Source organism: Lampris incognitus, chromosome 4 (assembly GCF_029633865.1).
Source record: "Lampris incognitus isolate fLamInc1 chromosome 4, fLamInc1.hap2, whole genome shotgun sequence".
NCBI classification, from domain to species: Eukaryota; Metazoa; Chordata; class Actinopteri; order Lampriformes; family Lampridae; genus Lampris; species Lampris incognitus.
Window position 1 is genome coordinate 23,392,032 of NC_079214.1, and position 24,749 is coordinate 23,416,780.

At 40.6% G+C, this 24,749-nt stretch overlaps 1 protein-coding gene across 2 annotated transcripts in view; it reads right to left on the minus strand.

Moving 5' to 3' along the window:
* LOC130111275 (zinc finger protein 609-like) overlaps positions 1-15,529 on the minus strand; it is a 101,249-nt gene extending 85,720 nt beyond the window's left edge. For both annotated transcript variants that reach the window (XM_056278407.1, XM_056278406.1), the window contains exon 1: positions 15,133-15,529. The gene's annotated coding sequence lies outside the window, so the exon portion shown is untranslated. The remainder of the gene's footprint in view (positions 1-15,132) is intronic.
* Positions 15,530-24,749: the final 9,220 nt, after the last annotated feature.

A 24,749-nucleotide genomic window follows, 5' to 3' on the forward strand; every position in this document is an offset into this window, starting at 1 on the left:
AAAAGAACACAGACATTGGACAGAGGAAGACTGGAAAAAAGTGTTGTGGACGGATGAATCCAAGTTTGAGGTGTTTGGATCACAAAGAAGAACGTTTGTGAGACGCAGAACAAATGAAAAGATGCTGGAAGAATGCCTGACGCCATCTGTTAAGCATGGTGGAGGTAATGTGATGGTCTGGGGTTGCTTTGGTGCTGGTAAGGTGGGAGATTTGTACGGGGTAAAAGGGATTCTGAATAAGGAAGGCTATCACTCCATTTTGCAACGCCATGCCATACCCAGTGGACAGCGCTTGATTGGAGCCAATTTCATCCTACAACAGGACAATGACCCTAAACACACCTCCAAATTGTGCAAGAACTATTTAGAGCAGAAGCAGGCAGCTGGTATTCTATCGGTAATGGAGTGGCCAGTGCAGTCACCAGATCTGAACCCCATTGAGCTGTTGTGGGAGCAGCTTGACCGTATGGTACGCAAGAAGTGCCCATCCAACCAATCCAACTTGTGGGAGCTGCTTCTGGAAGCGCGGGGTGCAATTTCTCCAGATTACCTCAACAAATTAACAGCTAGAATGCCAAAGGTCTGCAATGCTGTAATTGCTGCAAATGGAGGATTCTTTGACGAAAGCAAAGTTTGATGTAAAAAAAATCTTATTTCAAATACAAATCATTATTTCTAACCTTGTCAATGTCTTGACTCTATTTTCTATTCATTTCACAACATATGGTGGTGAATAAGTGTGACTTTTCATGGAAAACACAAAATTGTTTGGGTGATCCCAAACTTTTGAACGGTAGTGTGTGTATATATATATATATATATATATATAGTGTGAAATTTCGCTCTGCGTAAATGTGGCATTTCTTTTATTTTTTATTGGGGTTGATTTTTTCCCACCTATCGCTTTTGAAAAATGGGTACAACATATTGTCACATGGCAAAACAGTGGATCAACTCATTGTTTATACCTCTCAGCAGCCAGTGCTCTTTGTATCAAAGACTATGAATTAAAAGAAAATATAAACCATCTGGCTAACCATCATCCTGAAGTGCTGCCCGCAGCAGCCATGGTAGTTTGAGTTCTTAGATCAAACTGTGGTACTTCCCATGTTCATTCCTCACCTCCAAAATTGGCTGCACCCAAAATCGTTTTCCTCAGAATTAGTACTACTATGTCTACTATGTCATCATCACTAAATAACGGTGAATCCATCTAGACGTCCATTTCACCATGGCCCGAAACTTTCTTGAAATTCTGGCTGTTCTAAATTTGCATTGCAATATATGTAAATAGTTTTGACATGACAGTTTCTCCTCCAAATCTTTTGCATTTTTGTGTCATTTTTCTACAATGCAATTGATGTAAAATGGCCTATAATCGCTATTTTCTAATTTTTTAATATTTTCTCTTTAAGTAGCCACAAGCTGTAAGCAGTGTTCCTTCCATTGCTTTTATGATGCTCTTAGAATTAGGCTACGTTCTTTTTTACATTTGAGCCCAAGTCAGCATCTTTATTTCAAAAATTTGTTTAAATGGAAAATAAATTTTCATTTATCTCATAAATGTCTAAAATCCATTTGCATTGACGCTTTGTTCTTGTATAACGCATGCACGGCACCGATAATAGGGCTGCAATTTTTTCCATTTTTCCCACATTCTGGAATCTCCCCAGACATGTTGGCCAGTACCATATTTTCTGTGCGATCAACCCGAGACCATTTTCAAGTCTAGTCTTTGTTTTTTTAAAACACTGGTATCTTAATTTGTCTTTCAGTTTGGCTCTTTACCATTCTACATTTGCGAAAAGAACTGATGTTGTTTCCTTGATTACCATTAGCATCATACGTTCTGATATGGTATAAAGTGAATGGAAGATTGCAAAGCTGACATTTTGGTTTAGTGTTTGCCACTACACACATGGATCCAGTTAGCTGCAGGCACAGCCACGTTAATATGTTGCACAAAATAAAGATTAGAAAAAAATATATACATACACATATATAAACAAAGGCAAGCTCAGAACGGAGGGAATGACTGGGCATGCTTGCTAGAGAGCTGTTGATATAGCAATTGCGCAGTGATGGAGGAAAGTATTGAAATAGCTGACATGCCATAAAATGATTATTCATATAACAATGTGTTCCCACGTTTTAGAAAATTGGGTAAATTGAAATCATGTAAACTCTTTAACGGACATATTGCCTTTTTATCAATTATTCCCAGTAATCGAATTACTGATCTACGTGTTATCAACTCATTGCTAGCTTATTGTTGTCTCCAGCAAAGTCTTTTCATCCAGAGAGTTGATTCCCTAATGTATAAATTAAATTGTCGAAGCTGGTTGACATGGCCTGGGTTGGCTGTGTTAAGTCAAATGGCTTAACTTCAAGCAATTTCTTCTATATCTGTTTTAACCAGTTTCCAGTTGAGCCCCCCCCCCCACACCTCATTTTAAAGGGATTATTGCCGGTTTTTATGTGGATGTCCAATCAGTGTTGATGGCAAATGTATTCAGAGATATACATTAGCAGCTGATGAGTGCACGACGCACGAAACAGGCTTGTACGACTATGTATTAAAACTTTTTTTTCCTGCACCTGTATTGATATTCCGCTCCTCATTAGATGAGCACTTTTATCAACACCATTGACGGTTTCGGGGAAAAAAAAATGCTATATAAACCCAAATATGATGAGAACACACTGACATCAGTACTGGGAAATCTTCAGGTATGTTCTTTGCATTTTGCAGCAAATGACTACAAGGACCGATATTTCAACTGTACAATACTCTGGTGTATATTTATACTGCATTTACACTGCATTCATAGTCTGCACATATTTTTACACATTTCTTATTTTTCTATATATTGTAGTATAATGCACATATTTTTACATATTTCTTATTTTTCTATATACTGTAGTATAATGCACATATTTTTACATATTTCTTATTTTTCTATATATATTGTTGTAAATAGTATAATTCACACATTTTTACATATTTTTCTTATAACGCTTTCTCTTCTAGAATGTGAGCAACTATAACGTCCCCTCAGGGATCAATAAAGTATTTCTGATTCTGATTATGTTGATAGTTTTTCTTAGCCATGCAAAACCTGGAACAGTCACTGAGTTTATATTAGGTGTTCTTCAAAATTTATTTTTTAAGGCAGTCATGCCAGGCTGCAGATAGATCTAGTTATCCTTGAAATAACACATCTTGGTCACGCAGATAACGCTGGCATTTACAGAAACTTTGTTTTTCAAAAATATAATAAAACATTTTGTATTATGCATTGATATTTCATCTTTTTTTGGTCTTTATAATTTTTTTACTAAATGCCAAGATTTAAAAAAAGTGCACAACAGGTTCTGTTTAATTGCCCTGTTTCCATAACAGGGTGAAATAGGTTTTTAAAGTTAGACAACTCACCCAAATTTAACAGCTTCCCATCCTCCAGCAAATGGTTTATTTTTAACCATATCACCCCCCCCCCAAAAAAACACACTTTGCCTCATAGTTACTCCTTGCGACCAACTACATCACTGACGCATCAAATGATGACACCGGTGCCGGAAGAAGAACCCATTTTGCAACTACATCTCAGAGAAACAAAGAACACTGGCAACAACTGCAGACATTTTTCAACTACCCCAAATTCGGATAGACCGAGATAAGGTTGAAAATCGACGAAGTGGTCCTTTAAGTGTCTACGTAGTTAAGTGTGGAAGGGTAATTCCCAGGAGAACTAGTGCATTTCATTATCTGATCACTTGCTACACTGTAGAGAAAGACTTTTAAAGAAAATTTTACCTGTTTAAATCTCATTTGCTGGGGTTTTTTTTTCCCCCATATAGTATTTTACTGTTTAGAGAAGAAACATTTACCTAAAGCAGCATCTTTGAGAAGTTTGTATAGAATCTGGTTTAAAACTTTGAATTTAAATCTATGAGCAAATGATTACTTCCAACTTTTTAAATGAAATTTATTCCTATCAGGTCCTGGCCAAGTAAACTTAAATTGCAGCAAAAAAAAGGAATAGCCTGACATTCTCACAACTTAACCAGCTTCATCAGAGTTGTTGTAAGAATCCCCGGAGAGGCTTCAAATTGCTACGTTCTCTCTCTCTTATTTTGCCATCAGCTGGTGTGCTGCCATGAGATGAGCATGGTCTTGCAAAGGGGGCATAGCTTAATTCCCTTGTCCGGGATGGATACCATATCTGGGCCTCTAAATAAACACAGGTTCTCTGTATTTTCTCACTATTTTTTTACTTACCCAGCTTATGTGTGGGAGCACACTTTCAAAAGTGAATGACTAGTCAAAACTTAATGAAGTTAAAGCTGTGTAGCCTATTACAAAACCTTTAAAATGGGCCTACAATTTAGAGAAAAAAATTGTAAATTCAACTGATTTACCTGTATAACATAATAGTACAGGTTGATTTGGAAAAAAGATAATCTGATTGTGACCAAGGGACATATGATTCTAGAGGCGAATAGTAACTCGGTGCACATAGGAGGTATGTGAGAAGTAGTACAACGCTAAATAGTCCATGCAAATGCAGACAACATATTGAGTCGCCTGTCAGTAGACGGTTGTGGCCGTTCATATTCCCAGGAAGATGCTATCCCAATAATCTCTGTATGTCTAACCAGCCAACGTGGGACATTTTATTAGCACCACATCACAGTGGCAATGGTAACAGACAAAAGAAATATGGAAGTCACTTATTGTGTATCTTTCAAATATCTCACATCAAGTGCCTTAAAAAAGATTCTCACTGTATTGACGGTAAAAATAGTAGCTACACCTCCCTTTTGATAAAACTGACCACTTTGTGAGGGCAAAAGGTTTACTGATTGTTAAAGAGGTGTAATGTAAAAAGTCAGCCACAGCGTCTGGGTGGTGTGGCTGTCTATTCCGTTGGCTACCAACATGGGGATCGCCGGTTCAAATCCCCGTGTTACCTTCGGCTTGGTCGGGCATCCCTACAGACACAATTGGCATGTCTGCAGGTGGGAAGCCGGATGTGGGTAGTGTCCTGGTCCCTGCACTAGCGCCTTCTCTGGTCAGTCGGTCGGGGTGCCTGTGCAGGGGGGAGGGGGAACTGGGGAGAATAGCGTGATCCTCCCACGCGCTACACCCTCCTGTCAGGTGAAAAGAAGCAGCTGTTGACTCCACACGTATTGAGGAGGCATGTGGTAGTCTGCAGCCCTCCCCGGATCAGCAGAGGAGGGTGGAACAGTGACCGGGACAGCTCGGAAAAGTGGGGTAATTGGCCAAGTACAATTGGGGAGGGAAAAAAAAGGGGGGGGGGTCAGCCACAAAAGCAAATAATTTCCCAGATTTATCCAACTCCAAAGTACTTCCTCTGGCCAAATGAATGGGATGGTAAAGCCTGTGCCCTATAAAATCATGCAAAGGAAGCTATTCAGTTTTTCATTGCATAAAGGCTCACAAGTGATCCCAATTAAAGATTTGAGTTTCTGGGAATTTTGTGTTCCTAGGTTTCTTTTATCCTTCAATGTCCACTACAGAATCAAATGCACCCCTTTGCCAGCTCATTTCATGCATCTCATATGAGTCGACTGCTGACACTACCTGCTCTAGAAACAAATGACTACTTTACTTGTGTTCTACACTGCCTGCTAACCAGCCACACGTCGATTATCAACACATCAAAACCCGTTAACATGCACCTTTGATTTCTAAGCCCAAGGCCAGAACTGACATACTGAAACTAAAAGCAGTAGCTCTTGAGCACTTCTGAATGCATAATCACGGTGTCTTCAAGGGTAACTCAATAGAATTTTTTTTTTGGAAGTGTAAGATATTACCTAGATAGTAATTACAGTTCCAGAAGCATTATACAATAATTTGTTTTATTGACTCGATAATATTTTCAGACTACAAATAAAATACCAGTGGTTATGTTTCAAGCATACAACTTAGTTGGGCTATTGCCAAATATCATACCAACTGCTGGTTCAAATTTGATTGTACATATAGCACCAAACTATGAGCATTTGCATTGTTTTCCCAATGGATATGCATAGATGGATGCTCACGAAGGCCATCTGATGAAGCCAAATTGCCACTTTGTGCCAAATGATATTTGGGGCCTTTTGAAGGTGTGCATGACAATATATTTTTGTATGTTTCATCAAATCTACAACAAATACAAAAAAAAACAACTTTTGATGTTGGATTTCATGTTTGTTTTTTTCTGTTGTCTTAGTGTTCTAAAATATCTCCCAAAAGTCGTCAATTACTCAATAAAACACCCAAGTTTAGACAGACCACGGCTCCATCTGAGATTTAAAAAATTCCAGAATCTAGGATGTCCAGGTAGCGTAGCAGTCTATTCTGTTGCCTACCGCGGGTGGGAAGCCGGATGTGGGTATGTGTCCTGGTCGCTGCACTAGCGCCTCCTCTGGTCAGTCGGGGCGCCTGTTCAGGGGGGATGGGGAACTGGGAGGAATAGCGTGATCCTCCCACGCGCTACGTCCCCCTGGCAAAACTCCTCATTGTCCGGGGAAAATAAGCGGCTGGCGACTCCACATGTATCGGAGAAGTCATGTGGTACTCTGCGGGCCTCCCCGGATCGGCAGAGGGGGTGGAGCAGCGACCGGGACGGCTTGGAAATTAGGGTAATTGGCCAAGTACAACTGAGAAGAAAGGGGGGGGGATTCTAGAATATGGGGAAAATGTTGGGATGGGCTACATGTATCAAACCACACCCCACAGGTTTTGTTTTGGTTTTTTACCTTTAGGGATAACTCCATCTACTTTGGATAACTCTTGAGTCAACAGCAACCACAGTGGGAAGGAAGAGTGTTAATTCGATTTATTATTATTATCATTATATACAACTGTATATAAAACTACATAAAATCAAACAAAAACTATGTAAAAACTATCAAATTAAAACTACAGAAAAATACTTAAATGTGTAACTTTAGTCTCTCTCAATAACTGTATCCGCTCACTCTCTTTCAATAAGTCTCTTGCTCAAATATCGTATTTCCCGGACTATAAGTCGCCGTTCTTGTACTCGTCTGGCTGGTCCTGCAATTTACATTCAAAAGCGATTTATACAATGAAATTTTGTCAGACGAATATGCTGCATTTCAATTACAGCCACTAGATGGCACTGTTTAATCGTGTGACTCAATTGAAAATACAGAATTTGAGGACTGCGTTGGGATTGGGATCTCGCGGGAGCGGGCGGTTTTAACTTTGGTGCAGGCGATCAAAAATAAACCGTGGGTCCCGGGATTTAGCTAGCGCTAACCACAAGGATGGAATCAACAAATGAGATAGAAAAGAAGCTCAAAGCAGGTCATTACAATACAAAAGCAAAGCAAGGTAAATCTGACATTTGGAAAATTTCTCAGTTGTCACTGAAAAAGGTGAAAACTAACTGGACTTTGATAGTTGTGACAAATGTGCAAAAGTATTGATCTACAACAGGCATAAATCTGTCAACTCTGGATTGAGGCGACATACCTGCTCCGAAAAACCAGCGGGAGTGGGATTAAGGAAACAGCACCACGCAGGGCTCTATACTGTACCACCACATAAATGCGACTTATACACCGAAGCAGCATTTACATTTTTTTTTCCCTCGCAACAATGCATTTTTTGCTGATTGTGACTTATACTACAGCGCGACTTGTAGTACGGGAAATACAGTACTCCTCTACTCAATGGAAGAATTTGAATTCTTTTTATTTATAGTATTAGGTGGAAGGGCATAGCTGGGGGGTTGTGACTCATATCCCATCACACCCAAGACTATGACAATCTGTGGTTGTAATAACGCAGTTATAACCACAGAAGCAGCACTTAGCTGAAATGCACTGCTTTGCTTATAGAGCATATAGAATGCACTAATAAGTCAAGATAAGCACCAGGGTTGATGTCTCTGATTTGGATGTGTCCAAGTACATCAGTATTCAGAAAAAAACAAGTTGTTTTAGTGTTGTGTAGACCTTTAAATCATATTTAACACCACTTTTATATCACAAGGAAATATGCAAAAACCTTTTGACTGATATAAGGACCTCCTGGTCTCTCCACGGTACTCGTTCTTTTTGAAACAAACACCTTACTTTAAAATAAATATAAACATACACCCACAGAAATACTTAATCTTTATTGCTGGATGGATTAAATCACATTTCTTCAGAGGCGCTGATGGAAACAACCCCCTCCCCCTTCATCTCTGTGCTCTTCCCCTTGCAGGAATAGGTCTGGCAGGTGTGGTGAGTTTTTTCAGCAGATGGGAGGTGCTTCTTTCAGAAGAGAAAGTGTTGTTTACGCTGTGATGGGGGTGGTTCTGGCAGCCCCAGTCTTCAGATATTTCACCACCTGAAGATTCAAGAGCTACAGAACATACAAAAGAGCATGAAGGAAAAATCCATTAATCAGTTTTGCCGCAATTCAGGGGCCCATTACAAAAAATAGGTCAGTTTAACAAAATAAAGATTATTGTAGCACTGAGTGAGTGAATAACGTGCAAACCCTCCTGATTTTTAGAAGTCCTGACAATTACAAGTTCAGAACAGGTTACTTTGTTTATGAGTTGTCTTTTATGAAGACATAATTATCCACATTAAAGAAATATTATATAATTACATATAAAAATATTAATAGAAGATACATTTGTTTGTATTTATATACTCACCGGTGTAATATAGGACCAAGCCCTCTAGACAAATTGTCCACCATGGCGTTCACACTTCTTCTGTCAATTCTTCCAACTGCCTCGTGAAGAGCGAAACAAGTCTTCTTTGCTTTTTAACCAGCAATTTTTTTTCTTCTCAAATGCAAAAAGCCATCATTTCCTCCCTTCACTTTAAGAGCCCGTGTCTTCATGCACTCTGTGCGTGACACCCCTCAGCGGGCTATTAGCGGTTTAAAGACAACGTCAAACGACATTCAGAGTATCTCATTTCCCGAATGTGACGTATTTCCAAGTAACAGGACATTAGGGCGAATTCATACATAGGGGAGGATGTGATTTGAACCATCCAACATTCGATAGGATTCTAAAACACGTTTTATGATATTTGTTGGAATATTGCTTGCCCACCTGCTCGTACTTGGCTGTTTTAGAAGAGGTTAAGGTGGTTAGATTTTGAAATAAATAAACAGAATTTGAGTTTAATTTTTGGCAGAAGTTGTTTGATAGGTGCATTATATGACTGGCAAAATGAGCTAACAAGGTAAAACAGTCCATTTTCATTCCATGTCTTTAATTCAAGATACACAGGAGAGCCTTTAGTTTCAAAACACCATATACCATATCATTATAAAGATATGTTCACTGGCTATAAATTAAGCCTGGTACGTACATACTAGTTAGAGAACATGTCCCACTTAAGGACTGCAACTCGCACATCTTTCTGTCCCAGAGGAGTGTCACATTTGACAACTGGAAATCACTAGGGGCGACGATTACAAGACTCCCTGAGACACTGCACAATGAATCCAAGCATCGTAACGTGCCGTGATAGATATATGAGGTTGCTTATTTCAGGTAGCCAATCAATGTGCAGTACGTCAGGACACGAAAGAAACACTGCGTTAACAAAGTGCAAAACATAACAAGAGAGAACAAACAAGTACTTGTTGCCTTTGCTGCAGCTTGTGTCGCTGTTTGTGATGACCAAAAAAGGAAGAGGATCCATTTACAATCGCATATAGTCCTTTTCATTTTTTGGCCACCATGTCTCTTTACTGCACAATGCTTTTCGTGAGAATAAAGGACTTCCGAATTTAACCGGCATTTCACCCCTGCTGGAGAGCTCATTGGGCCTCATTCATCAATGTTCATACTAGAAATTTGTTCTTACACAGCCATGGGACTTTTTAGCCCTGAACTTTGTCTCAGAGGTCAGAGTAGAACCTGGGTAACCCCTGAATTTAGACCTCAATTGGCTAACACTGACGTCTTCGCAAGCCTGGCTGACTGCTCGTTGCAAGAGGTTAGACAATTCACCCTTTGCTAAGCCACGCCCCCAAAATGCAGACTGGCCATTCACAGCGCAGCATAGCACAGGCTCCGACAGAGGTCCGACACTTTCATGGCGGCACTCCGTTGACTCCGATGCAAAAGTTTCGGATTTTCTTCATTTTTGAGCTGGTTTTGTGGACTTTAGCTAGGTATGGTTAAACGTTGTGCCTGGGGCACTTGTAACAGTGACACTCATTACCCGGAGAGGTTGTACGTTTTTTTTTTCCCTTTCCAAAACCAAAATCAAACCCTAAAAAGTGTAGGCTGTGGATAAAGCTATGTGGACGTCCTCAAATCCAGTTGAACCCCTCAAAGATCAACAAGCACAGCTTTGTCTGCTCCAACGTAAGTAATTACTTTTATTGACCGTAAAATAATGTTAAAACTTGACAGACTTAGCAACAGTAACTAAGGGGGGTGGGCCTTAGCGAAGGGTGAATTGATGTCAGCGGGAAGGAATTAAAAATAACCATCAGGCTTTGCTTCTGACTGTCAGACAATCTTGAGAACTGAAAAAAATTCCACGGGTGTATAAGAACAAATTTGTACATACGAACGAGTGATGAACGAGGCCCATTGGCTGTTGACTGAGACATAGCCTACCCCTGAGACAGGAGACAAAATTAAACAGGTTTGAATTTGTCTTAAGAATCACACAGACTGTTGAGAGCGCTAAAGGATGTCACACTAGTAGGCCTTTTCCATATACATGTGCTGTCTTGGCTTGACTCGGTTTGACTTGACGCATCAGCCCAGCGCGGCTGGGATTTGCATTTCCATTACAACGTGAAAGTGTGTCTTTAACTGATGATGTCCTTGTCTTGAATCGATGATGTTTAAAAGCAGCACCCTCTTCTGCAGACCAAGCGCTTGCCATTCTCTTTTGTCTTCGCTTTTTTTAAGACAGCTGAAACGGATGAACACCTGACGTATCTGCCATGTCTGGCAGCGGTGGCTTTTTAAACATGTCACTGAATTGTCACTTAACAATGACAAAGCCCATCTGTTGCCACCATAACCCACTTAGAGGTGGGTCTGCCGTGCTTTGGCTGGAGTCCGGAGATGGTCTGTCTTGTGTATGACTTGGCACAAGTAGGCGCCTTTAAACTGGTAATGGAAATACAAATCAATGCGGCATGGTTTGACTCGGTGTGGCCAAAAGTGCCAATGGAAAAACCCTATGACTCAAAGAAAGGTGAATCAGTTCATCTGGATACAGTGTTTATTGACAGAAACGTTTCATTACTCATCCAACTGATCTCTTCAGTCTAAACTGACTGCAGGTATCCCCACCCTTAAACAATACAATGGCATAACAACCGAAAACAATTGGTTTCATATGTAAATTGCCTTGACCATGAACTAGAGTTACAATGGCCATGTGTACTATTCACAGAGGATTTGGGAATGGTTGCAATCACAACATTGTAAGATGGTGACAGATGTACTCTTAGCCCCCCACCCCACCCCCTCGGTTCAGGGATGGTCATTCCCTCTTCACACAGATGGCCTCTGACTCCTTATTCAAACCAGCTTTCCTCCCTATCAAGGACGTGCACATCCTCATCCTTGAAAGAGTGGCCACTGGCCTGTAGATGGTGTAGACTGCGGAGTCCTGGCCTGACGCGTTGACTCTTCTGTGTTGTGCCATCCTCTTGGCCAGCGTTGTTTAGTTTCCCCAATGTACAAGTCACAGCAATTCTCCTGGCACTTAACATATTGCTCTGTTTGTGCCGTGGGACCCTATCCTATATATGACTGTCATGGAATAGCACTATAACTGTCTTTAAAATAGTTAAGGTTATGCAAATGAGGGCTAGAATTTAAAGTCTTTGGGATAGTCACCTAGTGTGAACCTAGCTTTTAAGGCACAAGTCACTAAAATTAACAACCATTGGCTGGGTGTACATTGTTAAAGTACCATCAAACATGTCATTTGGTTCTCAGCATAGGTGGTGTTGGATGGATGTTGATTGAAGCTGCCCAGCCAAATTTCGAACGCAGAATTAGAGCAATGAGGTCTCACTTTTTTCCACTACAGTTTATGAACAGGGGTTAGTAAAACTTCACTTATTGAATTCCAAGCTATACTTGGATCAGAATAAATTTGCTATGGATTCTCCTTGGAAGAACACTAAAAAGATAGCAGCTTCTTCAGTGCCACCTCGAATTTAGTATTTATTTTTTTTGTTAAAAATTAATACTTGGTTTGTTTCCAAAACCCTTGGTCTACACAGCTAAAATCTTCAACTCTTACAGTTTGCGATGACATATTATATGGCCAAGTAATCCATAATAGAATTCAATTAATAATGTGACCAGCCCACAGTCAGGCCATGCATGTTACAGTATTTTTAAACTGACTATTAAGTATGCTAACTGCCAAACTGCTAGTTAAATGTTATTTTTGAAATTTTCCATCATGCTGTTTATCACAGGCCGTGCATAGAAAGTAAATGAAATGTTTGTGTAGTGAATCAGCACAGTGTTTATCTCTTGGTAAAATGATACAATGATGGTCAACAGTAGCTGTAGTGTAGTTGAGTTTTTGATTGATCAGGATTACGCTACAAAAAAACACACACACACACACACACACACACACACAACCTTAGGTTTGCATTTGGTTTCAAGTTTTTTTTCCTTAAAGCTACCAGCAAAGAATTGTCACAGTTTAATAATGTATTTGGATTTGAGAGATAGCATTAGAATAATATCAAGTTTATGGCATGCTTTATCTGGGTTTGCTAGGTGTGGCTAATCAACCATGAAGATGTCTTTAGGCGGTAGTTTGCAGAAGTTTGCGGATTAGATAAACCTGCTTTAGCCTCAGTGATTTTTGAGCACTAAAGGACAGACTGCAGCGACAGAGAGATTCCAAAACAGACACACAGCTAAATTGCTCCCCATCCCTCCCCCCATGCCTCTCCTGACTCTTCCAAGAAGTAATGCCCACCTGTAGTGGCCAAATTGTAACAAATAGCATGTGCTTGCTATCCATTTTATCAGCTTTTAGTGCTCGCCACTATGGAAAATATCTCAATATTTTCAAAACTTTGGCAATATACAGTATATATCTCGATATTTATGCATTCTCTCTGTATTTTTTTTCAATCAAGCACAATTTAGACAAACAGCCTTATTAGATGTAATCAGATATGCAAACTTGGAAATAAACACACTGCTGTAACGTGAACTGGCTGAACGGCATAAATATAAAACAAAAACACATTTTCCTCAAACTTGAATGTACAGCTTTGGGAGCACTTTCTGAGCAAAGAATTTAAGACTTAGTAAATCATAACTGGGGTAGATGGTCTTCAAGGGCAACAATCCCAATTTTCTAACTTATCTCTCCCTAATATATATATCTTAGGGATAACACTCAGTTTGCAGCCATAATACTGAGCTGTCTGAAAAACCACTGAAATTGTTTTGAGTCTTGGTGGCTCACGTGGTAGAGTGCGTATCACATAAGGCTGAGTCCTTACCACAGCGGCCTGGGTTCGAATCTGGCCAAGGCCCTTTGAGGCATGTCACCCCCCCCTCCCCCGCCTCTCTACTATCACTATCAAATACAGGCGGAAAATGCCAAAAAAAATCTTTAAAAAAAAGTACCTCGTATCACCATAGGTGTCACAAAGTGTTATTAAATGTAATGAATTTAATTATCTAACACTAATTACCAAGTTTTATGCAAAAAACCAGTAGGCTTATTGTTGCACAAATGTGTAAAGATAATTGCTCACTGAATAAGTAGGTAGTACTAACATTTTCTCTGAAATGTATCATCCATACAACTCAACATTTGCTAAAGAAAACAGCAGAGTCACAAAAATATCACACTTTTTCAATAAAACTTAAAAAAAAGTTATTTAGGGACAACTGAAATTCAAAATGACATTGGTGCAAGACAGGAATGGGTATATCTAAGAACTGGTCATACTCACTTGTCAACTTGCAAACTATTGTCCATTCATTGTCAAAATTCCAAAATACGCCATTACTCACTGGGTACTTACAGAATTGTTTCACTGTCTGAAAAAGATTGTTTCTGAGAGCATGGGTTGGCATCCTGCAGCCCAATTAGATTGTACACTGTTCCATCCAGTCCACCCATTCTCACTGATTTGTGTACACTGAACAAATCTAAAACATGACGGATAAGTGCCTAAGCCAAGACACCTTTTATTAAGACGGATAAAGTTTCTTGGTAGACAAGGTGAGCCAGGTCTGATCTTCACTGCAACTGCAAAATATTTCCCAGCCAGTCTTATCTCTGGGACATTAGGGGAGTTCACCAGTGTAATGAAAGTATCTTGGTAAATATTAGGTGCTTCATCATACCAGGTTTTACACCCAAATGCATTATTAGGATTTGAGTGTTGACCTGCCTGACATGACAAAGCGGAGGTGTGTTTTAGAACCTCTTAATACTCAACTACAGGTTATTTGCCTTACGTTTAATATGACTGTCATAGTCTTTAAGGATTTTCGATATGGCGGAGAAGGGAGGCGGGGATAACCTTTACTGCTAGTGTTAAAACTATTTTTTTAATGGGTGAACCTAATTGAGTCGTCCAACTACTATGGTACTGTCAGGATATAAACTCAGAGTCGATGGTGCGCCATAAAGCGACGTCGCACGTTTAAGCATAACACTGACAGACCATCAGCAACTCCACCGAACTAATATAGGGGGGGGGGGGGAATCTTGTTTGCCAAAGTTTACACAGAATTTCGTTAGTGCAGGGGAGGTTTTTCTTTCAACTCCTGGAGTTAAGTATCTATTGCCACACTGTTTCCAATTAAAACGTTAGTGTTATTTTCTTCAGGGTGAAAACAAATACGGGATCGTGTTAGTGTTAGTTAAACTTCTTGCAGCCATTAGCAAGAGTGCTAACTTAGCATCGTATAGTTAGCCAACATGACTAGGCTAGCTAGCTTAATGAGACAATGAGCTCCAAATACAGCTTGGCTTGGCTAGCTTAGCTGGCTTGGTGCTCCATGCTGTCGGTTGTAGCTTGCTTTGCACACGCTAGCTCGCTAGCGAGTTGTAGCACCATCAACAATAAGATGGGGAAAAAAAGATCAAGAAACTTACTGACTTAACTCGCCACTCCTATTCCAAGTCCAGGTGTGTCCATGATGATGATGTGCACTCCACGGTAAAGAACGAATCAAAGTTACAGACTTGAAATTTCAACAATCTCTCTCAAAAATGTGAAGCTCCACAAACCAGTGGCAGTGCACTCCCCAAGACATCCAACACAAGAGGAGGGGAGGCCAGCGATTCACTGGACTTCTGCCATCACACTTCGAGATACCGCTCCAAATCGAAAACACCGAGTCGAAGGGGACATTTTAACGCTACGGTTTCAAGCCCTACACGTGTTTTATGTTCTCCCGTGACTCTGTCGCAATTAATCCACCAGCGGATATCTTCCCGTCCAGGTTTAATTCCTCCGTGTTCGCCGTTTGTGGATGAGCGCCACGGTGGTTCTCTGTATCCCCCCCGACGCTGGAGACTGATACAATGTAACCAACGAGCAGCGTGAGCGGTTTGGAAATCCTGGACAACACTTTCCACTCGGATTGAACTACCAAAAATACGGAACTGGATCCCACATTCTCAGTGAACTGATCTTACTTAAACTGGACATTCTGCAAGTCTTGCTGGCGGACTATGTTTGACCAATATATATATATATATAATGTGTATAAACAAAAGGTTAAAATATGTTTAAGTATAATCATAATTAGAAATTATTTTATTGCCATGTGCATTACATGCACTAGGAATGTAAGTTGTCAATTACTGTTGCTGATACAATTAAGATTGTGTGTGACACACAAACACACACACACACACACACACACACACATATATATATATATATATATATACATATATATATATATATAAATAACAGGTATAAAACTATTAAAAAAAGTAGAGTAAAAGTACAATTTTATATACAGATAAAATATTTCTCTGTGTGTAAATATTGGATAAACATTATATGATCTCAATTTTATCAAGTATCAGAAATTAAAGAGCTGCTTTTGATGGCTATGTGTGTGGTCTTTTAACAGATCTGTTGGCTCTACAAGTAAAAAGAGCCTAAAAATTATAGGGCAGCTGTACAACTCTGTTAGCTTTTCATTTAGACAGGTATTGATTTAAATATTTAAAGAATTATTCTTTTCGAGACAGGTGAAAATGTCTCTGAACAAGTCTTGATTCACCCTCTTCTGACTACATTAAATGCAGTAATTTTACAAACGAATTACAATGAATGTCAACAACTGGAAATCTATCGATACTTTAATTTTAAAGAGGCAAATAAAAGCGAGGTCAAAGCTTGATCTTGACAACTTTAACACAAACGAGGGTGTTGTACAGTGCAACGGTGCAAACAAAAACAAAAAAATCAGTTACAATTTCAGTAAACTGAACGTGTTTAAAAAAGACAACCAAGGCGATTTCCTCAGAAAACAGCACTGTGGAAAACACACAGGAAGGATACCCTCAAAGCTATGTCAGGATTCCATTTCCCATAGCGCCACAGATAACCTTTCATGTTCACCAGCATCAAACGCTGTGGAGGCTTAAAGTCGTTGTCTCTCTGTGTGCTGGTTTCCCCGGCAACAAGAATATGATAATGTTGCCTTTGACATGACAGAAGGAATCATCTCGCTAACAAACAGAGACAACAGGCACAGAGAGGGCTGGGGGAGACTGGGGGGGGGGGGCTGACTTAATGGACTCATTTTCACACAGAGGGAAAGCAGCAGCCAGTCACCGTCCTCCATCTTCCCTCCACTGCCTTAATGCATTCCTGCTGGCAGGCACACTCATGCCTTCCCAAGGGAACGGCCAGCCTCCATTGGAAAGCTAAATAACAGTCAGTCAGTGGGCAGTGGGAACTGGAGGGGAGAAGGCTCTGGTGATGACTGTTCTCTAAGGCTCCAAACCAAGTGCTTTGACTGAGCATCACAATAAACCTGAAGTGAACAAGTTGCACTGACACCATGTGTTTTTTACTAAACGTTTACCACTGGGCCATATGGCATAACAAGGGACTGGTTTCGTTTGTATATGTATAATCATGTTTTATTATCAAATAAAAATGTAAAACACTGAAGCTCATCTGAAGATGATTTTCTTGTATGTATATTTTAATTGAGGTTTTGTTTAAAGCTATGGCATTGTATACATGATTTACTGTGACATGACAAACAATGAAATAGAAATTAAAAGGACATAGGACATACCAGAAAGGATGGGGATAGCAAGATTGGGATATCAAGTTGATACAAAAGCAAATCAATGTGTCAAATACTGATGACGCAGAAAAATTAACATTTGCTTTGAAAATGTAATTCTAAAATATATGCGTCCATCATCATCTTGACCAAGAGGTGGCACAATGATTAGCACTGTTGCCTCACAGCAAGGGGGTCATGGATTTGATTCCTGCCCAACTGTGTGGAATTACATGCATGTCAGGTGAATTGGAGTTTCTAAATTGCTGTCCAGGGCCTTCCTGCCTTCCTCCCAATTCCTGCTGGGATAGACTCCTGCAAACTGAATTGGATTGTACAAAAGTTGTTTGTGATCTGATTGGCTGAGAGTCGTGTCTTATTTACTATAACATTACTTTTATGTCACGTGTATTATTCACTTCTAACAGCTGATTTTAATGCCTGTCATCAAGTGTCTGTGTCAACAATGGGTGTTTCTAAATATCCAGACAATCTAACTCTGACAACACACAGAGGGAGATGCCACCAGTGAAGTGAGCAGGCTAATCTGATGCAAAAATGTTCTTCCCAAACTACACAACAAAGGCAATGTGCAGATGAACATACAGTATACCAGCAAAAATTATTATATACCTAAAAAGCACTAAACTAGCTAGCAGTGTTAATTAATGTTATTTATCTTATTAATGTTAATTGTCATGTTACAAAGTGTTTAACAAAAATTAACAAGACTTACTAGTTAAGCTAGTTTATATGCTAACGATATTTTTTTCTACTTTATTGCTTACAATGTAACATTGTTACTTGCCTGCACAGCAACAAGACACACATGGTGGATTTTCTGGTGGATGACATTTAAGGGTCTTCTCTTTATTTTGTAAGACTGTTGTGCAAAATAGGGATGTGCAGATAGCCCAGTATTTGTATGTGTATCTGCATTTGTTGAATTATTTGTATTTGCATTCAAATAAAAACAAAAATAGGTGTAACAATCCTGTTTTTGTCACACTTACGGTTTTCATAAACCCAGCAATAAACATGTATAAACATAAACATCTACATCTTCTAAGTTGAAATAGTGGCACAGCAACTTTGCTAGAATAGCTATAAATAGCTCTATTTTTCTCCAATGTGATATCTGCAACCGTGTGACACACAGGCTGACTTAAGCAGTGAGCACAGAGTGAAGGTGAACTAGCTAGTACTACATTGCCAGAGCAAACATAGTGTAAACTACTAATAAGACACATTAGTCCCTAGCTAACGGGTCTGACCCTTTACCGAGCGGTTAGTGATGTCGCCTTGTGGTGCAGTACACCCCGTATCGAATCCCGCACCGGGCAAAAAAATAACCGGTTACATTGGTGGCAGGCAGCGGTGGGATCCGGAAATGTGTAGATCCTCAGAAGTCTTTTCGGAGCGCGGGAAGAATAAGCACGAGGGCGCGCTTCCGGGGAGGGTGACGACTGTAAACTACTAATAAGACACGTGGGCAAGAAAATAACCAGTTACAATAGGCTAATCTCCTCATCAAAGTCCGGTTCACATATTGCAGGCCCAATAGGAAAGCAAAAGACAAGTAACGTTATAATTTACTATCTTCGCAAACCAGTTCAGGTAAAAAAACAAGCACAAAATCGCCCATACCCATAGCGCACCTATGCGGCACATGTAGCTAGTAGCAACTATGTTCCAGGGATTAATCATATCCTAAAAGCGTTGAGTAAACTAGTCTAACTATATAGCTAGCTAGCTAGCTATGGCATATGATATGCCATAGCTAGCGTTACACCGGTGAGGATCCGCCGCATATCCTCACCTAAGTAACGTTATTTGTGGTCGTCCGTGTGTCTATACATCAGTTGTGAGCCCGCCCTACTAAACTTCCGTCTCAGGTTGTCCATTAGTGAGTGAGTGACTGCAATTTGTAATGCATAGCCCACAGCGGCAATTGCGGGCGCACCGTGGGAAAACCCCCAATCGAAACAAAATAGTTGCGTAGTAATTACGAGAGGATGCGTAGGCCATAATTCTCAGCTACACTCTCTCACACACTATCAAACTCTCTCTCACACACTGTCAAACCCTCTCTCACCTCCACTCATCCAGAATTATGGTTTAGATGGCCTCTCACAAGCAATGTCCCCCTCCCCCTGCCCTCCACTCTCCTACTGTTTCCTGTCACAAACACCAGCTATTCACATTTTTTTTCTTCTTCCCGAAAACAAATGATTCATAAAACATTTGTACAAAATATGTATTTGTAAAAACCCACTATTAGTGCTTTGCCGAATACCGTAGTCGGATTAGGTTCCAGCCGTAGTGTAAAAGCTGTAGAACACAAGAGGGTGTGTTATGGTACTTGCCTTTGGCTTGTGTCCTCGGCCAAATCACAGCTGTGATGTTATTCATAGTATCACACTCTCTTGTGCTCTACCACTTAAATACATAATGGAGCAATGGATCATGTACATCAAGACTGAATTTTGCAGAAGAGCATTCCTTTTTATACGTTTATACATACTGTATAACATACACGATTTTTGTTTACGTGATATCCCATTTTCTGGACTCGGACCACTTGTGAGTAAGGTTACACTATATTTATCAGCTGCCTTTGGAGCTGTAATTTATCCTACACCTGCTACTTGATTGATAATGTTTGTGTTGGAATTACCATAAAACCAAATGTAAATTTCTGTGTTGCCTGCCCCCCCCCAAGTACTCCAGAAAACAAGCCATTTGAATATTTTAAGAAGAGCTAAAAACAAGCGTTATTTTTTTTTGGTTGTACAGAATATTCTAATTTCTACAATTTCCTAAAAACTTAATGATCTACTGAAACATACTGTGGTGGGCCTTTGAAAAGGATGCTCAATCACTTATGGAAATTTAGACATATGCATTGTTTTTTTAATTTTCATGGGACAGCCTATCTAAGGCTGTCTTTGGTCAAACCACATTTAGTTTGTGCAATAAAATCATGCTAGAAATATTAAGACTTGTCTGAGAAGCAAGTATCACATCTTTTCCCACAACATTTTCAGAATTATTTCTGGTAAATGCATATTTTGTAAGATATTTCACACATGAAGCAATTTCATATGGTACTGTCAGTCACCCTGATAAATGTAAGGACCAGGCTCTTTTTTCAGTATGATGATGGTGAAATATTTGTTATTGCCTACCAAATTGCAACAATTATCTACCATGTCATTAAATTTCAGAAATCAAGAGAATAAACACCTTTTGTAAACCTGTGTCAAAAATAATTTGCATTTGTTGTCCAATGTAATATAATATAATATACCAAAGGATAATGCACCAAATCACATAAAGTATCTGTTTCAGTTTCTGCTCCAGAGAATATGGAAGTTTCTATTTTACAAATACAAGCTTGACAGTTTACCATGTTTAGAGATTTAATGCTCCGGACAGATGAGGTTTCAAAGTGAAATCATTGTCAGAACTGTCTTAAATTGTAGTTGGTATGTGTTGCAAAGCAGTGGAACAAAGTACCAGGGGAAATTTTGCTTCAGATACATAATGTTACTTAACAGAAAGGCACCAAACTGATAATACAGTTGTGTCTTTAGTGCTTTTCACACATAGTTCCCAGTAAATTATTGGGGTAATCTTTCAGGCACTGCTAGTGATTTTCATTATTCACATATGCATCTATATTCAGGAACATTTCTGTCTTGCACCTTTTCACACATGCCACGGCGATGCCAGATTTGATGGGGCAAGGGACAGTTCAGCAGATGATAATAATAATAACAATAATAATAAGCAGCATGGTGGTGCAGTGGTTAGCGCAGTCGCCTCACAGCAAGAAGGTCCTGGATTCAAGCCCCAGGGTAGTCCAACCTTGGTGGGTCATCCTGGGTTGTCCTCTGTGTGGAGTTTGCATGTTCTCCCCGTGTCTGTGTGAGTTTCCTCCAGTGGCTCTGGTTTCCTCTCACAGTCCAAAGACATGAAAGTCGGGTGAATTGGCCATACTAAAAATTGTCTGTCCCTAGGTGTGAATGTGTGTGTGTGTGTGGGCCCTGTGATGGCCTGGTGGCCTGTCCAGGGTGTCTCCCCGCCTGCCACCCAATGGCTGCTGGAATGGGCTCCAGCATCCCTGTGACCCTGAGAGCAGGATAAGCAGTTAGGATAATGGATGGATGGATAATAATAATAATAATAAATAAACTTTATTTGTAGTGCTACACAGACATAAAAACAGAAAATACACAATGCAATCAAGAAATAGAAGCAATCACTTGTTTATGCCAGCCAAGATGGATCCTCGGTATTCCTGGCTAGAAAGCGGAGGTCTCCTCCACCTGAGAGATTTGTATATAGATGGTCTATTTGCCAGTTTCGATCAACTGCGTGCGGCCTTTAACTTAGATCATTCTGATTTCTTCAGATACCTTCAGCTACAAAATTTAGGTAAAACTCACTGCCCCCTTTTCCCTCAAATCCTCTATAGTGGCATAGACTTATTACTCAAGGTGGGAACGTTATCCAAGGGTCATGTCTCCTATTTCTACGACCTTTTATCCTCAGCGGATGAATTGGCCATCAAGAAGATTAGAGTTTGTTGGCAGAAAGAATTGCAGACCACTTTTTCAGATGCGCTCTAGAAAAAGGCTCTGGAAGCTGTCAACTCCTCCACTAGTTGTGCTAGGCTCAGTCTCATGCAGTTCAAAGCAGTTCATAGACTCCATTATAGCAAGGCTAAGCTCGCCAAACTTTACCCAGGCAAAGTGGATGAAAATTGTGAAAGATGTTCCCTAGCCCCTTGCGATTTGGCTCATATGTCCTGGTCATGTCCCAAACTAACTGGCTTCTGGCATTCTTTTTTTTTTTAAACCTGATTTCAGAAATTTTGAAGTTGAAAATCTGTCTGTCCCCTCACATAGCAATCTTTGGTAGGCCCCCAGACGAACTCACTACAACGGCTATCCAATCTAATGTTATTGCCTTTGCCTCTTTAATCGCCCTTAGAAAAATCTTCATCCTTTGGAAATCCTCTCAGCCACCCTCTATTAAAGCGTAGCTAAGGGACATTCTGTTTCTGCTTAAACTGGAAAAAATAAAGTTTACACTGAGGAGCTCCTCTGATAGGTTTTATTCTCACTGGAAGCCATTGATTGAATATGTTAATTGCCTCCCTCCCGGCGAGGTGGCGCTATACAAATCGGGCTTGGGCGGCTCGCCCACCACATGCACAGCCAGCAGTTACCCAGCCCCATAAAGCTCCAAATGACAATTAAAATGGCGCAGATGCTAGTACAGTAGTTATCCTTGTATCTATTTACTCGCTTCTTTATTTTGTATTTATTTATTTATTTAAACTTGTTGTTTTTCTTTTGTTCCCTTTTTCGTGTTTATATTTAACCTACTCTAATGTGGTTTAATTTTGTTCTGAGAAGGGGGCTGCGGGACGGGGTAGGAGTACATGGAGGGGAGCAGGATGTGGGATTTGGGGATGTTCAAATGTTAAAAAAATATCATAGTCTTTCAACTGTAATTGTTCAGTTCGATTTGTTTCCTTGAAAAAAATAAAAAAATAAAAAGAGGCAGAGATAAAAGACAGTGAAATAAAAATCTCGAGAAAACAAAATAAACGAATAAAAGCACAATACAAAAAGAAAAGCTCTAATTAAAAGCCATTTCATAAAAATGAGCTTTTAAAAGAGATGGCGGTGGATGTCGATTTCATCCTCTGCGCGGACTGAGAGGAGCTCCCTTATTTTGAATCTGTCCAGTTTCCAGCCATTCTTGAAAAAAACCCAAAACTTTTATTGCAAGTTATCAAATGGTAGAAACTAGTTCCCATCGACGCAGAGAACGGTCAACTGAGCATGCGCAAGTACTCGTTGCCTCCGTTGTTTGGGTAGGTTAAGGTTAGGGTTAGGGTTAAAGTTAGCTAATCAGACGCACAGTAGGGGTGGGTCTTCTAGAATCCTAGCGCCTGGATGCTACGCGGGGCGTGTGGAGGCGTGGTAGAGGCATTTCGCGCATGCTCAGTTGACCGTTCTCTACTCCATCTCCGTTCTCTGCATCGATGGGAACTAGCGTCTACCGTTATAAAATCACCCGCGAGGCAAGGCAACCGTCGCGGATTCAAATACGTCACCGGCGGAGTCTTGTGATTGGTTCGTTCGTGCCACGTGAAAGCGTCTCTCGTCAGACAGACGTAACCCTTTTCAGCGCTTCCCTGCAATCCGCGACACAGCCCTACCTGCACTTTCCGACAGGTTATGGTCCTGAGGCGGGACACTGGCGGAACAGATTTCCCTGAATATCGATCTCTGCTCCCATTCACACATGATCCCATGAAGGAAATGCCCCTGAACATTTCAGGGAAGGACTGCATGTGTGAAAGGCATTTTTGTTATTTCATTGGGCGCTTATGTGCTCCTCTCCCTTTGGAGAAATGATAAGGCTATAACACTCGTTCAACCATCCCCCACCACCTGTGAGTTTTTACAAGCACAAAGGTTAAGGAGTGAGGTCAAAAGGTTGGAGAAGAAATTGATCAACCGGATCTTTAGACATTACTGCAATAAAATCAATCTGTAATGGAAAATACATATAAACATTTTTACCAACACAGGGATCGCCGGATCGAATCTCCGTTTTACCTCCGGCTTGGTCGGGCGTCCCTACAGACATAATACAGACACAGCTGGCCGTGTCTGCGGGTGGGAAGTCGGATGTGAGTATTTGTCCTGGTCGCTGCACTAGCGCCTCCTCTGGTCGATCGGGGCGCCTGTTCGGGGGGGGGGGCTGGGGGGGGGGGGTAGCGTGATCCTCCCATGCGTTACATCCCGCTGGCGAAACTCCTCACTGTCAGGTGAAAAGAGGCGGCTGGCGACTCCACATGTAGGAGGAAGCATGTGGTAGTCTGCAACCCTCCCCGGATCGGCAGAGGGGTGGAGCAGCGACCGGGACGGCACAGAAGAGTGGGGTAATTGGCCAGATAAAATTTGGGAGAGAAAAAAAAAGGCGGGGGGGGGGCAACTAAAAAACAAAATTTTCACAAATCTGCTTCGGTTTAGATTACAAAAAAAAAACCCCGTCATGACAGCTTTTGTGGTGTTAGTCTGATTTTGGAGCTGTGCAGATTCGCAAATATTTGGACCATGTGGTTCTACCCCAAAATTTGGCAAGTATGAATTTATAGGTCAGACGTTCTTATTCGATGCCGCCCATGCCTCAAGGACAAACAGGTCATGCTACAGCTGTGTTTCTTAGAAAGAGAGAACATGTCTGATATTGTTTTTTTCTTCTGTCTTATGGACTTGCCTTGAGGGATGCAAGCATTTAAAAGTTCGTGCACTTCACTTCCTCAAATGGGGCCCGCCTCAGGCCAGGGGACTAACCAAAGCTGACAAACCATGAGACACATAGAATGTAAGCAGGCAGACAGGGCAGGCAATCGTCAGACAGGGA